Source organism: Trichosurus vulpecula, chromosome 8, assembly GCF_011100635.1.
Source record: "Trichosurus vulpecula isolate mTriVul1 chromosome 8, mTriVul1.pri, whole genome shotgun sequence".
In the NCBI taxonomy this organism is placed as follows: domain Eukaryota; kingdom Metazoa; phylum Chordata; class Mammalia; order Diprotodontia; family Phalangeridae; genus Trichosurus; species Trichosurus vulpecula.
The window spans coordinates 257,746,431-257,761,988 of NC_050580.1; the positions used below are offsets into that span (position 1 = coordinate 257,746,431).

Here is a 15,558-nt window from a genome sequence, read left to right on the forward strand (position 1 = left end):
GGAGGAGGAGGAGGAAGAGAAAGAGAGAGAGGGGGGAGAGAGAGAGAGAAGGTGGGGGAGGGGAGAAAGAGGGAGGGAGGGAGGGAGAGGAAGAGAGAGAAAAGGAGAGAGAGAGTGCGAGAGAGAGTGCACATGCATGTGTGAACACAAAGATATTGTACTATGACAAGTAAAGATTTCACATAAATATGGTAACGTATGTATGAACTGATACAGAAAGAAGCAGGCAGACTTAGAACACAATGAATACAATGAGGGAAATGAAAAGGATATTAAGATGAAGTAGAATACTGAGTAATTCTAACGACCAGTCTTTCCCCTGAAGAAGGGATGAAGAAGCGCCTCTCTCTATGTAATAAATAGCTCATGGCCCAAGGATGCAGAACGTCGCATACACAGTTACAAATGGTCCCTATTGTTGTCTACTTCTGTGTCACTTTTTCCTTTAAAAAGAAGCGGGGTGTGTGTGTGTGTGTGTGTGTGTGTGTGTGTGTGTGTGGTGAGGGAAGAGATTGATTCAGGAATGCCTATAATAGAAAAACAAAATGTATATGTGTGTTTGTATGTATGTGTACACACATGTGCATATGTACACATAGAAAAAAAATGAATGAGGCTCTCTGGAGATACGAAAAATCCAGTGTTATTCCAGAAGTGCTAGAGGAATCAGACATCATCATGGGGAGTCAGGGACTATGCCTCATTCAAGCACTCCCCTAGCAATGACTGCTTCAATGCTTGCTGGCTGGCAGGTTGGATGTTGAATGAATCTTCTTACTGCTGTTTAGAGTCTCCTTTGTCGTGTAAATTATTGGGAAAGTTGGAGAAACTCAAGTACTCCTGTGGAACCTGCTCCAGGCCTCTCAAGGACAAGATTCAGAAGCATAAAAGGAAGATCATTCCTTCCCGATGCAACTAATGTGGTAAGGGGTGACAGGACGCCATTAATAATAACTCGCATTTATATAACACTTTAAGGCTTGAAAAGTCCTTTTCATATTCGCAAATTTCCATTTGATTCTCACAAAAACCTTGAGGTAGATGCTGTTATCTCTATTTGCCAGTTGAGGAGACTGAGGTAGCCAGAAAGGTTAAGTGACTTGCCCAGGGAAACACTGCTATGAAGTACCTGAGGCCTAATTTGAACTCAAGTCTTCCTGACTGCTAGCACTATCCCCTGTGTTACCCAGATGGCTCCTAAAGAAACTATTATAGGGTGAGTGGAGGTTCCTGGGCGGGCTGAAGGCCGTTAGTGGCCTGGGCCTGGGGCGGTGGGGGGGGGGGCACTCCCTTTTGGGCCTCAGCTACTCCCTGCTGCTGTCTTGTGAGTGGAGAGGGCTTCGGAGACGGTGGGCCGTGCTTGGGACGGTGGGCTGTTGTCGGGGCCCTCTGCATTCGCCCTCTACTCCTGGGCCTCTGACAGAGGCCTGCAGGCCCCTGAGGTAGAGGGAGGGCGCTGAGGTGGCTAAGGCCTCCAGGGGCGCCTCCAGGGTATCGGCCCCATGCCCAGCTGGGAGCTGCATCTCTGCCTCCACAGAGCCAGGCTCCTGCTCAGTGTGGTCTCACCCTCGCAGGGGATGCCTGAGAAGGACGTGGTGCTGAGGCTGGATGCGCCCAACACACTGTTGCTCGACAAGGATGCTGGCCCACATCTCTTCCTATGGGGCGAATAAGGGCAATTATGAATACTGTATGTCTGAATACTTGAGGATGAGTGGAGTCTACTGGGGACTAGCAGGGATGGAGCTAACGGGACAGCTTCAGCTCATGAATTGAGAGGAGATCCTCACTTTCATAAAGGCATGCCAGCATGAGTGTGGTGGCATCAGTGCCAGCCTCGGCCATAATCCTCACCATTTGTACACTCCTAGTGCTATTCAGATCCTTACTCTTCATGATAATCTTAATGTTATTGATGTAAATAAAGCTGTTGAATATGTACAAAGTCTACAGAAAGAAGATGGGTCCTTTGCAGGAGACATCTGGGGAGAGATTGATAAAAGATTTTCCTTCTGTGCTACGGCAACATTTAACACTTTTGGGGAAGCTAGACACCAGCATTATTGAAAAGGCAACAGAATTTGTTTCATCCTGCATCAACTTTGATGGTAGATTTGGGTGCAGACCGGGCTCTCACACTGGCCACATCTACTGTTGCACAGGATTTCTGGCTATTACTAGCCAGTTGCAACAAGTCCATTCTGATTTGCTTGGTTGGTTGCTTTGTAAACACCAGTTGCCATCTGGTGGACTCAATGGACGACCAGAGAAGTTACCAGATGTATGTTACTCTTGGTGGGTCTTAGCTTCCTCGAAAATAACTGGAAGGCTTCACTGGATTACGGAGAAAAATCACGCTGTTACATCTTAGCTTGTCAAGATGAAGAGACTGGAGGGTTTGCAGACAGACCAGGAGATATGGTAGACCCTTTTCATACTTTATGTGGAATTGCTGGACTTTCTTTCTTAGGAGATGAACAAATCAAGCCAATCGGTCCTGTGTTTTGCACGCCTGAGGAAGCGCTTTGAAGGATAAATGTTCAGTCAGGACTTGTGAACTAGACAGCAAGCCTGTGAGACTTGTAGTTTCACCATGTTTACTTTTTCACATGTGCATATGAGTAGAGCAAAAAAGATGAGCATTTTGGTGAATTGGTCTTATTTTGTACATTGTGGCAAATTAATTTTAATAAATCATACCGTTATAAAAAAAGAAGCAGTACATGTAAAAGGCAATGAACTCTGCACCATGGTGGTGGTCATGTTTGTAAAGGGGAGACACATGCAAGGGATGCTTGGGGATGGGGGGGTGGGAATCAAAAAAGCTCTTACAGGCAGGAGCTTGAATTGCAGTTTTTTGGCATTCCTCAAAACTAATGGCACACTTGGTAGGTGCTCAATAGACATTTAATTAATTGAATGGATAGTCATTCATAGGCTTACCAGGTTCCTCCTCTGCAATGATTAAAGGTGCGCAGTATGTGATTATAAAACAGAGAGAACTTAACTGTCTTATTTGGGAATTGGCTGCATAATCTTGGCCTCTTCTGTATGACAGAAAACTAACAACAAAGACAAAGGAAGACTTTCACATCCCCCAGAAAGAAAAAAATGTTTGGGGAAAAATGGTGTTAATATTCCTTAAAATTAGGGGAAAATGTATTAATGATAAAATATAAAAATAAAGAAAATGAAATGGCCCATAAAGCCCAACACATAAGTACTTTCCTGAGAAATTAATGGCCAGGGTCTAACCAGTGACACTTCAATGGAGCCTCCTGATTTCTCTTATCGGAGGCTTCTTTCTGGTACAGGATACTCAAATTAGGTTAATTAGGGTAACCTTTTCCTCTGGCTAACTAGACTGAACAAATGGAAAATATACCTTAGATGAGACAGAGAACCTGAATACATGTGAGCTCATGGGAAGTGACTAAGGCAATGTACTTGCGACACGCAAAGCTTTGTGGTACATGTTAAGGGAGCTAGGAGACAATGGAACTACATAAATACTCAAATTTCCTCCTTTGGCAGCTGGTGGCCCACTGGATAGAGCATTGCATTTGAAATCAGGAAAATCTGAGTTCAAATTCAGCCTCAGACACTTGCTAGCTGTGTGACCATGGGCAATTCAATTGACCTCTGCCTCAGTTTCTTCATCTGTAAAATGGACATAATAAGAACACCTACCTAACAGGGTTGTTGTGAGGATCAAAGGAGATAAAAGAACTTAGCACAGGGTCTGCAACATAGTAGGCACTTAATAAATGCTTGTTCCCTTCCTTAGGTTTGAATTATTTCTACAACAGTCATATCCATACCAGACTGTAAATTCCTTGGGGCCGGGGACTGAATCTTATTCATCTTTGTATCTTCAGTAAATCCTTGGGGATAGCAGGTACTCAGCTAATGTTTATGGAAAAAATGAGACCCTTAAAACTCAAGGCTTTTGGAACATCACATATTGGCATGATAAATCTGAAATTTCAACATTCATTCTCCTGTAAAAAGGTCTGTAACTTTCTTTAAATGGAATGGAAAGATATTAACACCCAAATTTATGCAGGTATTCTGAGGATAGCCCAGTCAACTGTACAGAGAAAAAAAAAGTCAACTGACTTTTAAATTATAGTCCCCAAGAACTAAGCTAAGACCAGGCTTGCTTCATTTGATGGTAAGTCTTCATAAATTTCACTCAATATGTACTTTTAAAAAAATATACTGGCATCTTATGTTAAACGATGTAGAAGTTTTTATTGGGAGAGAAAGTCAAGATAATGCTAAAAAAACTGGGTACAATGACTGCTGGAAAGCACAATTAGTGGAGGTGGAAGTATATTAAAAATGTAGCAGCAGTTAACTTAAATCTAGCAGTTCTGGGAAGGGGGAAGGGGCAATGTAGAATAAGAGGATAAAGAGAGATTTAAAAGCATGTCATGATCTAAAGGGGCAGCTAGGTGGTGCAGGGGGTAGAGTGCCAGGCATGGAGTCAGGAAGATTCTTCTTCCTGAATTTGAATCTGGCCTCAGACACTTACTAGCTGTGTGACCCTGGGCAAGTCACTTAACCTTGTTTGCCTCAATTTCCTCAGCTGTAAAATAAGCTGGAAAGGGAAATGGCAAACCACTTTAATATCTCTGCCAAGAAAACCCCAAATGCAGTCACGGGGAGTAGGACGTGACTGAAAATGCCTTAACAACAACATGGTCTAAAGCCACATGTTAGACTGCTTTTTTTTTTAACCATAGATATTCAGTTAATCAATTCATTAATCTCCAGTTTCTATCTTTGATAGAATAACCTCTAAAACCTGTATTCAAGAAAACAGGCATAGAAGAGTATTTTAGACTGTTCCTTTTTGTATGGGAGGGAAATTTAATATGTGAGACAGAAAGTGAGTGTTCTTTGTAACCAAGAAGAGTTGGAGGGGAATGACTGGAGGCTCCATGATACTTTATCCCTATGCATGCATATGGATACACACTTTCTCCCACACACAGACTCACAGACTCCATGCTATTCTAGTTCACCTTTGCAGATACATTCTTTCCAAACTGAATCTTCCTAAAATTCTATCTGACCTATTACTGTTCCATAGTTGAGTCTTGATTGTTGGTAAATGTGTAAGAAAACATTGGTAATTCAAGCAGATTCTGAGGAAGAGTAGGATGAATTATAGAATCGCTTTTACAAATGCATTTTTGTATCTTGGTAGCAGGAATTAACAAATTCCTGCCAGAGGAAGGGCCAATGAATGGCCTTCAAGTTTTTTAGTATCACGTAAAGCCACTGGGAATTAGTGTGTAGTTTGTAGAAAAATGAGGTCTAAGAGCTTGAAGGCAGTTTAATTCTCCTAGGCAGCTAGGTGGAACACCTGGATAGAGTTCTGGACCTAGAGGCAGGAAGAACCGAGTTCAAATACTGCCTAAGACACTTACTTAGCTCTGTGACTCTGGGCAAGTCAGAGTCGGCCTTGTCTGCCTCAGTTTCCTCAACTGTAAAGTAGGACAAAATAATAGCACCTACCTGACAGAGTTGTTCTGAAGATCAGTTGATATATTTGCGAAGCTTTTAGCACAGGACCTGGCAGATAGTAGGCACTTAATAAATGCTTATTCTTTCTCTCCTCTAAGTAGGTTATATCTTGCCACTATAATCTTGTTTATACAATCATTTTCCTTAGCTTGTAATAGGTAGTACAAAGGTAAATCTCATTCTAATGCTCTATGAATTACATGAGGACTGGCACAAGAAATATTGTAGGTTTCTACCATGCCCGAAAGGCAGTGAGCAGAGTCCTGTATACTGTAATCAGACTGTATCTACTTTCAGAAGACTGGACTAATTACCAGTAATCTGCTCACTGGGTGACGCGGTCACCAGCCATGGCATCCCATGGAACAAAATGTACAGAATGGCCCAAAGTCTTGTGGGGGTAGGGAATGGTCCTTCTATTTCTGTAGCAGAAGGAAAATGGGAGATGAGAGAAGAAGCGAAATATTTGTGGAATGAGGCTTTAGGATATGCCAGACCCTCACCAACTCTACAAGCATTTATTATGACCAAAGAATCATTGGGCCCTGCCCTTCAGGAAGACACCTAATAGATATAGGACCCGGGAGCATTCCAAATTCCCAATAAAAGATGCAATAAACAAAGTCAGACAATTCTCCCTGTTTTAGGAACAGAGAGACAAAGCATATAATTACATTTCAAAGGCTTGCTTTCCAGAGAAAGGAGTGTAGCTAGAGGATGCTTAATAGCAGTTCCAGAATTATCTCGCGTCAAGTCTGAGGCTAATTCCAGGGGCAGTGAAGCTAGTTGTGTTGCCTGGAGCTGAGTGACAGAGAAAAGTCAATTCAGCCACCAGGAATACTTTGTAAACATGGAGACACAAAAGCTTGCCTGCTGAGTGAGACCTCAGAGTTATCTGGGACTTGGAGTCACCAAAGGGAGGGCAATACTCATGTCTATTGGGTCAAGTCCATGTCCAATGATGGGAAGGTCTTCCGGTAAACTTTCAATTTGCTGTTATGTTTTCTCTTGAAACCTTGTCTGAATATCCTCCTTGTTATCAATGCTTTGATTGGCTGGTGAATTTTCTTAATGGTTTCTCAATTTAACAAGCATTTATTAAGTTCCTACTATGTGCCAAAACAAGTGGCTTGGCTCCCTTCCCTCCCACTTGTTCATTCTTTTTAAAATCTTCTAACTTCACTTCCAAACCCCACACTTAGAGAACATGGCTTAATATCAAGCTCTGTCTAGAACAACAAGATTATTAATGCTGAGCTTTCTCAACTTCTCTCTTTCATTCCTTAAAAATTTCTAGCAGGGGCAGGCAGCTATGTGGTGCAGTGGATAGAGTGCTGGCCCTGGAGTCAGAAGGCTCAGAGTTCAAATCCAGCCTAAGACACTAGCTGTGTGACCCTGGACAAGTTACTTAACCCTAACTACCTCTAAAATGCCAACAAAACTTCCCCCTACCCTCCCCCAAATTTTTTCTCAAGCACCATGATTCATTATCTCCTCTTTCTCCCTGGTCACAAATATTTCTAGTCCTCTAGGACCCTGCTCTAGTTATTGTCTCTCCTCCCTCTACTTCATAAATTTTTAAATTTTCTTCCACTGTCTCCTTTTGACCATAAACAGGCTCAGGTTTTCTCTATCCTAAAAAGAGCTTCCCATATCAGGACCTTGAGCCCAAGAATCCAGGGAAAAGGAACCCCATCTCTACCTCTCCCCTCCCCCTTCTAGAGCACTGGCTCTGCTTCTAGCTTGGCCATTGTAGTCATCCTTGAAGGGAACAAGCCTTGTGAAGGTGGTTCCTCCAATCTTCTCACCACCAAGCGAGAGCCATGGATTGGCATATGAGCTTCAGCAGCAACCTCCAAACAGTGGGCCCTGCTTCCAGCCTGGCCGCTGGCTTAGCTTTGTTCCCCTTTCCAACCTTATTATTTCTGTTTGTGACATGATATTTTGCCATGGATTGGCATATGAGCTTCAGCAGCAACCTCCAAACAGTGGGCCCTGCTTCCAGCCTGGCCGCTGGCTTAGCTTTGTTCCCCTTTCCAACCTTATTATTTCTGTTTGTGACATGATATTTTGCCTAGTCCCTCTCTTCTTCCCTCACTTCTCATCTTCACTTAGTTACCAAGTCCTGGGAAGTCCTCTGGCATCTCCCTCATTCATCGCCCTTTCCTTTATTCTAAATACAGTCACTGTTGTCCAATCCTCCCTCCTCTTATAATAGTATCTTCCTAACAGGTCTTCACTTGCCCGCTCTTTCTTCTCTCCAACACATACTTTATACTGATGCCAGACCAATCTTTCTCTGTGCTAAGCTGGTCAAGTCAAGCCTCTAGCTCAAAAATGTTTAGTGGCTCCTAATAAAATTGTAGATAAAATTCAAACCCCTTGGACTGGCATTCAAGATATTCCATATTCTTTATGACTCATTCAGGATCACAGATTTAGGGATGGAAGAAAGCAGAGATCACATAGTTCAATCTCCTCATTTTACAGAAGAGGAAACTGAGGCCCCAAAGTGGTTGAATGACTTACCTAAATGCACACATATAGAGTTGTAGGGATAGGATTTGAACTTGTGTCTTCTGACTCTCAATTCCAGCACTCTTTCATTTTCCATTATACTCTAGCTGTTCTGAACCAATCTCCATCCTTTATAAACCCCATACCTTCCCCACCTCCAGTCCTTTATCCCCATTGTTGTTAATGACAGGAATGCCCTCCCTCCAATTCTGTATCTCTTGAATTTCTATCCATCTCTCAAAGCCAATTCACATGCCAGCTGAAGTTTTCTTTGATTTTTTTCCCTTCCTCTAAAAAACTCTTTATAAATTTTGTTTTAAAGCTCTTTAACACACTCATCATGTTTTATTGTGTATCTCCCTATGAGAATATAGGTACTATAAAGGCAGAGACCAGTAACTTAGTTGAACTTGGTATCATGTTCAGCTCATTCTAAAACCCTAGGCATACAGCAGGCACTTAGTAAAGGTTTGTTGAATGGCATGCATTCAACTGATAATATGTTTCCTTGGTCCTCAAACATTCACTTAACTAGAACACTTTTCTTTCACGACAATTAGAGTGTTTCTAATTATAGGATTCAAATAGTCCATTCTTGGATAACTTAAAAGTCTCTTAGGCTGAACAGATTCCTGTTGAATAAGGACCTGGTAGCCTTTGTAGGGAAATTCAGAGTTATAATTAGGATTCATTTAAACTTTATCTCTAAGACCATTCTGTTAAGATTTACAGGGCAAGGAAACTTTTTGATTCCAACTTGCTCAGAAGGACTGCAGACCTTCAAAAGGACACTGGGCAACGGGATCAAAATGGAAGCCAGTTTTGCTTTAAGGTTAAAAAACCTAAGGCATGTAAGACTTTTAAATGGGTAAAATATCTTCTTTTCCTCTTTCATACCTGTCCAAAGAGTAGCTAGAGTTAGCAGTGCCCCAATGATCAAGCAGTGCAGAGTGGGCTATTTTTACTTCATTAATTACTATTTAAGGTTTTGATCCTTATAATCTGAAAATACATTTATTCATTTGCATTGTATAGTATTTCTTCTACTTATCTCAGGGTAAAGGAAATAGGAAGAATGGGGAGGACACATATTAGCTTTCTGAATCCCCATGATCTATACTTTCCCTCCACTCTACGACCACAGAAGGATTCTTATCACCATATTAATGGCATCATCGTGCATAAGTATTCCATCATCATGGTCCAGAACAGTCTTGGTCTCAGTTTAACTGATTTAGCTCTCTATCTCTAACTTAACATATCTGAAACAGAACTCATGATCTTCTAACCTAATTTTGCTATTTCTGCCCTTCTTTAAAAGTGAAAGCTTTTGCTTACAATAAAACACACACAGAAGCCATTAGATATTAAAAATTAAGTCACTATTTCTCCTTTCCTCAATCTATTCTCCACAAAGCTACCAAAATACTTTTCCTAAAGCACAAGTCTAACCATGTTTCTCCTTTGTTCAAGAGATTTAATGGCTCCATATTTCCTATAGGAGGGATAGGGACTAAACCTGTGGTTTCATTTGCATAGGGATCTCCCAGAGAAGGAAACTCCCTCTACCTATGCACCTTCTTTCAACTTGTAGTCTTAGAAAGTTTGTCCAGACAAGTGCTATCAAACTCTAATAGAAATGGACCCCTATGCACTTTGTATTGACTTAGAAAACCACAAATTAACATGATCTATGCTGCACTGTATTTTTATTTATTTTTGTAAAACATTTCCTAATTACATTTTAATCTGATACTGAGTTAAAATACCTCTAAATGACATCGTAGTGCTGTGTATGTCAGAGGAGGACTAGAATACAGACCTTCCTAGTTTTTTTTTCTTTTTTACTTAATTTATTTAATATATTTAGTTTTCACCATTGATTTTCACAAGAGTTTGAATTACAAATTTTCTCCCCATTTCTACCCTCCCCCCCACTCCAAGATGGCATATATTCTGGTTGCCCTGTTCCCCAGTCAGCCCTCCCCTCTGTCACCCCACTCCCCTCCCATCCCCTTTTTCCCTTCCTTTCTTGTAGGGCAAGATAAATTTCTACACCCCATTGCCTGTGTATCTTATTTCCTAGCTGCATGCAAAAACATTTTTTTTTTGCTTCTGAACGTTTGTTTTTAAAACTTTGAGTTTCAAATTCTCTCCCCTCTTCCCTCCCTGCCCACCCTCCCTAAGAAGGCAAGCAATTCAACATAGGCCACATGCTTATCATTATGTAAAACCCTTCCATAATACTCATGTTGTGAAAGATTAACTATGTTTTGCTCCTTCCTAACCTATCCCCCTTTATTGAATTTTCTCCCTTGACCCTGTCCCTTTTGGAAAGTGTTTGTTTTTGATTACCTCCTCCCCATCTGCCCTCCCTTCTATCATCCCCCCTTTTTTATCTTCTTCCTCCTCCTTTTCTGTGGGGTAAGATACCCAATAGATCCAAGGCAAAATATGGATTTTCAATAAAATAGAGGACTTTCAAGCTTTCTCAGTGAAAAGACCAGAACTGAATAGAAAATTTGACTTTCAAACACAAGAATCAAGAGAAGCATGAAAAGGTAATCAAGAAACGGAAATTGCAAGGGACTTACTAAAGTTGAACTGTTTTGTTTACATTCCTTCATGGAAAGATGATGTGTATGATTCATGAGACCTCAGTATTAGGGTAGTTGAAGGGAATATGCATATATATATATATATATGTTTATGTATATATATAAGTGAATGTGTATGTATATATCTATGTGTATATGTATGTATGTGTATGTATGTGTGTATATATATATATGTGCTTATATATATATATATATGTAAAAGAGAGAGAGCAGACACAGGGTGAGTTGAGGATGAAGGGAAGATAGCTAAAAGAAATAAAATGAAATTAAGGGATGAGAGAGTAACATACTGAGAGAGGGAGATAGGGAGAGATAGAATGGGGTGGATTATCTCGCATAAAGGTGGCAAGAGGAAGCAGTTCTATGGGAGGAGGGGAGAGGGCAGGTGAGGGGGGAATGAGTGAACCTTTCTCTCATCAGATTTGGCCTGAGGGGGAATACCATACATACTCAGTTGGGTATCTTACCCCACAGGAAAGAAGAGGGAGGAAGATTAAAAAAAAAATAAAATAAAATAAAAGGCGGGGGGATGATGGAGTGGAGGGCAGATGGGGGTGGAGGTAATCAAAACAAACACTTTGGAAAGGGGACAGGGTCAAGGGGGAAAATTCAATAAAGCGGGATGGGTTGGGAAGGAGCAAAATGTAGTTAGCCTTTCACAACATGAGTATTGTAGAAGGGTTATACATAATGATACATGTGTGGCCTAGGTTGAATTGCTCAACTTCTTAGGGAGGGTGGGTGGGAAGGGAAGAGGGAAGGGAATTTGGAACTCAAAGTTTTAAAATCAGATGTTCAAAAACAAAAAAAGTTTTTGTATGGAACTAAAAAATAAGATACACAGACAATGGGGCGTAGAAATTTATCTTGCCCTACAAGAAAGGAAGGGAAAAGGGGATGAGAGGGGAGGGGGGTGATAGAGGGGAGGACTGACTGGGGAACAGGGCAACCAGAATATAAGCCATCTTGGAGTGGGGGGGAGGGTAGAAATGGGGAGAAAATTTGTAATTCAAAATGTTGTGAAAATCAATGCTGAAAACCAAATATGTTAAATAAATAAATTGCATTTAAAAAAAAAAAAAGATACCCAAAAGAGTGTGTATGGTATTTCCTCCTCAGGTCAAATCCAGTGAGAGGAAGATTTACTCATTCCTCCTCACCTGCCCCCTCTTCCCTTCCTACAGAACTGCTCTTTCTTGCCACTTTTATGCGAGATAATTTACCCCATTCTATCTCTCCCTTTCTCCCTCTCTCAATATATTCCTCTCTTATCCCTTAATTTGATTTTATTTTTTTAGATACCATCCCTTCATATTCAACTCACCCTGTGCCCTCTGTCTATATATACATATATACCTACACATATACATACATAGACACACACACACACATATATACATGTATATATGTATATATACACATGCATAGACATATATATGCATATTTGTTTCTGCTACTATTATACTGAGGTCTCATGAATCTTACACATCATCTTTCCATGTAGGAATGTAAACAAAACAGTTCAACTTTAGTAAGTCCCTTGCAATTTCCGTTTCTTGATTACCTTTTCATGCTTCTCTTGATTCTTGTGTTTGAAAGTCAAATTTTCTATTCAGCTCTGGTCTTTTAACTGAGAAAGCTTGAAAGTCCTCTATTTTATTGAAAATCCATATTTTGTTTTGGAGCATGATACTCAGTTTTGCTGGGTAGGTGATTCTTGGTTTTACTCCTAGCTCCATTGATCTCCGGAATATCATATTCCAAGCCCTTTGGTCCCTTAATGTGGAAGCTGCTAGATCCTGTGTTATTCTGATTGTGTTTCCACGATACTCAAACTGTTTCTTTCTGGCTGCTTGCAGTATTTTCTCCTTGACCTGGGAGCTCTGGAATTTGGCAACAATATTCCTAGGAGTTTTCTTTTTGGGATCTTTTTGAGAAGGTGATCTGTGGATTCTTCAATTTTTATTTTACCCTCTGGCTCTAGAATATCAGGGCAATTCTCCTTGATAATTTCTTGAAAGATGATATCTAGGCTCTTTTTTTGATCATGGCTTTTAGGTAGTCCAATAATTTTTAAATTATCTCTCCTGGATCTATTTTCCAGGTCAGTGGTTTTTCCAATGAGATATTTCACACTGTCTTCCACTTTTTCATTCCTTTGGTTCTGTTTTATAATATCTTGATTTCTCATAAAGTGACTAGCTTCCGCTTGTTCCAATCTCATTTTTAAGGTAGTATTTTCTTCAGTGGTCTTTTGGACTTCCTTTTCCATTTGGCTAATTCTGCCTTTCAAGGCATTCTTCTCCTCATTGGCTTTTTGGAGCTCTTTTGCCATTTCAGTTAGTCTATTTTTTTAAGGTGTTGTTTTCTTCAATATTTTTTTCAGTATTTTTTTTAGGTCTCCTTTAGCAAGTCATTGACTTGTTTTTCAGTTTTCTTGCATCACTCTCATTTCTTTTCCCAAATTTTCCTCTACTTCTCTAACTTGCTTTTCCAAATCCTTTTTGAGCTCTTCCATGGCCTGAGACCACTTCATGTTTTTCTTGGAGGCTTTTGATGTAGGCTCTTTGACTTTGTTGACTTCTTCTGGCTGTATGTTTTGGTCTTCTTTGTCACCAAAGAAAGATTCCAAAGTCTGAGACTGAATCTGGGTGCATTTTTGCTGCCTGGCCATGTTCCCAGCCAACTTACTTGACCCTTGAGTTTTTTTGTTGGGGTATGACTGCTTGTAGAGCAAAGAGTACTTTGTTCCAAGCTTGAGGGGATGCGCTGTTGATTTCAGAGCTATTTCTATACAGCCAGCTCTGCCACAGCAGCACTCCTCCTTCCCCAAGAACCGCCAACCTGGACCTGATGCAAATCTTCAGCAGGATCTGCACTCCTGCTCTGATCTTCCACTTAATTCCTCCCACCAGGTGGGCCTGGGGCCGGAAGTAACCACAGCTGTAGTTCTGCGGCTGCACCACCCCCACTGCCCGCAGGGCAGTGGCCAAACTGCGAGCTCTGTCCCCCGCAGCTTTTCCCACTAACCTTCTCTGTCGTCTTTGGTGTTTGTGGGTTGAGAAGTCTGGTAACTGCCACAGCTCACTGATTCAGGGAGCTAGGGCTTGTTCCGCCCGACTCCTGGTCTGGTTGATCCTGACACCACTGGGGCGCTGGGCTCTGCTCCCCTCCACTCCATGTGTGATAGACCTCATCCAGCGACCATCCAGGGTGTCCTGGGCTGGATCCCTGCTTCTCTCTGCTATTTTATGGGTTCTGCAGTTCTAGAATTTGTTCAGAGCCATTTTTTATAGGTTTTTGGAGGGACCTGACAGGGAGCTCACACCAGTCCTTGCTTTCCAGCCACCATCTTGGCTCCGCCCCAGCCTTCCTAGTTTCGAGGCCAACTCCCTATTCATGACACCCTGCTGCCTCTCAGAAAACCTCTAGGACAGAATATATATCCCATAGTTTGATGTTTAATGCCCTTCACAATATGGCTCCAGCTTACTTTTCCCAGCTTGTTGGATATCAGGCCACTTCAGGCACTCTATGTTCCAGTGGCACAGTGCATAAGAGTGCTGGGTCTGGGATCAAAAAGACTAGGGTTCAAATTCAGCCTTAGACATTTACTGTCTGTATGACTCAGGGAAAGTCATTTAATTTCTTTCTGCCTCAATTCCCTCAACTGTAAAATGAGGATAATAACACTTACCTCTCAAGGTTATTGTAAGAATATTTGTAAAGAGCTATTAAAACCTTGAAGTGCTACATAAATGCTACTATTTTCATTATTCTAACAAAATTAACTTGCTTGCAATTCTCTGGATTTAGGATTCTAATTGGGTCTCACACAGGTTATCTCTCATATCTGCAATATTCTGATTCCTTACCTCTGCTTCTTGGAATCTCCTTTACGACTTAGGGAAAGTCTTTCCTGATCCCCATAGTTATTAATGTTCTATTTCTCCTCTTCAACTTACTATGTATATACTTCTCTCTATATGTATTCCCCATAAATAAAAAATTTCTTGATGGTAGGGTTGATTTTTTGTGTGCTTTTCCTGCATCCCAAGCACCTAGCAAATGCCTAGCACATAGTAGATACTTAATAAATATTTGTTTGATTGGATTAGGATAGTGGGGTAAGAGGAAACTGATCTCAAAGTCTGGAGTTGGAGGACTTGGATTTAAATTTATTACTTGCCTTCCTTAACTTTAGGGAGCTCAGTCTCTCTGGTCTCCATTTCCTTGTCTGTTTTGGACTAGATCTCTCATGTTAGCTCCAGATTTAAATCTTATGATCCTATGATCTTGCTGGAATGTGGAATCTTAGCAGCTCTATCTTGGAAGGATGGAAATTGCTTAAGGAGTCTTCCTAAGGGGACAAAGCATGCTGGTCTAAAATGGACTTGCTCAGAGTTGGGTGTCCTAGATAATGGACAGCCTTGTCTGTGACTATCTCAAACCTTGCATATTCCCAGAATTTGGAGGCGGAGGAAGATGAAGAGAGGCAGGGGTAGATAAAGAAGCAGAAGCAGCAGGTTCCTATAGCAGATGACAGAAACTTGGCCTGGCTGAGATATAGCAAGATACCAGTTTCATATACAAAACTAAAATTTATTCACTGGAATGGAGGATAAAAAGAAACTTCTTATACACTTTCAGTACAAAGGGGGAAAAAAGAAAAGCCTGTTGAAACGATCGCCATGGGAATCAGTCTGTCAGATCCTGACACTAATTGGTCTCAAGAGAGAAAAAAAGTTACTTGCTTTCATGATGTAGTTTAAAAGGTTCATTTCAGATCTCTGAGCTCCATCTTCCACTTTTCTCAGGGCAAAGGATTCATCCCCTGAGGTACTTTATTTGTTCTTACTCTGACGTCGATTTAATTATTTTCTAAACA

General features: G+C 41.1%; 1 protein-coding gene and 1 pseudogene across 1 annotated transcript in view; one reads left to right on the forward strand and one right to left on the reverse strand.

Moving 5' to 3' along the window:
• Window positions 1-15,558, reverse strand: part of STXBP6 (syntaxin binding protein 6) — a 359,755-nt gene that overhangs the window by 17,494 nt on the left and 326,703 nt on the right. The window lies entirely within an intron of this gene.
• Window positions 1,678-2,562, forward strand: LOC118828481 (annotated as a pseudogene).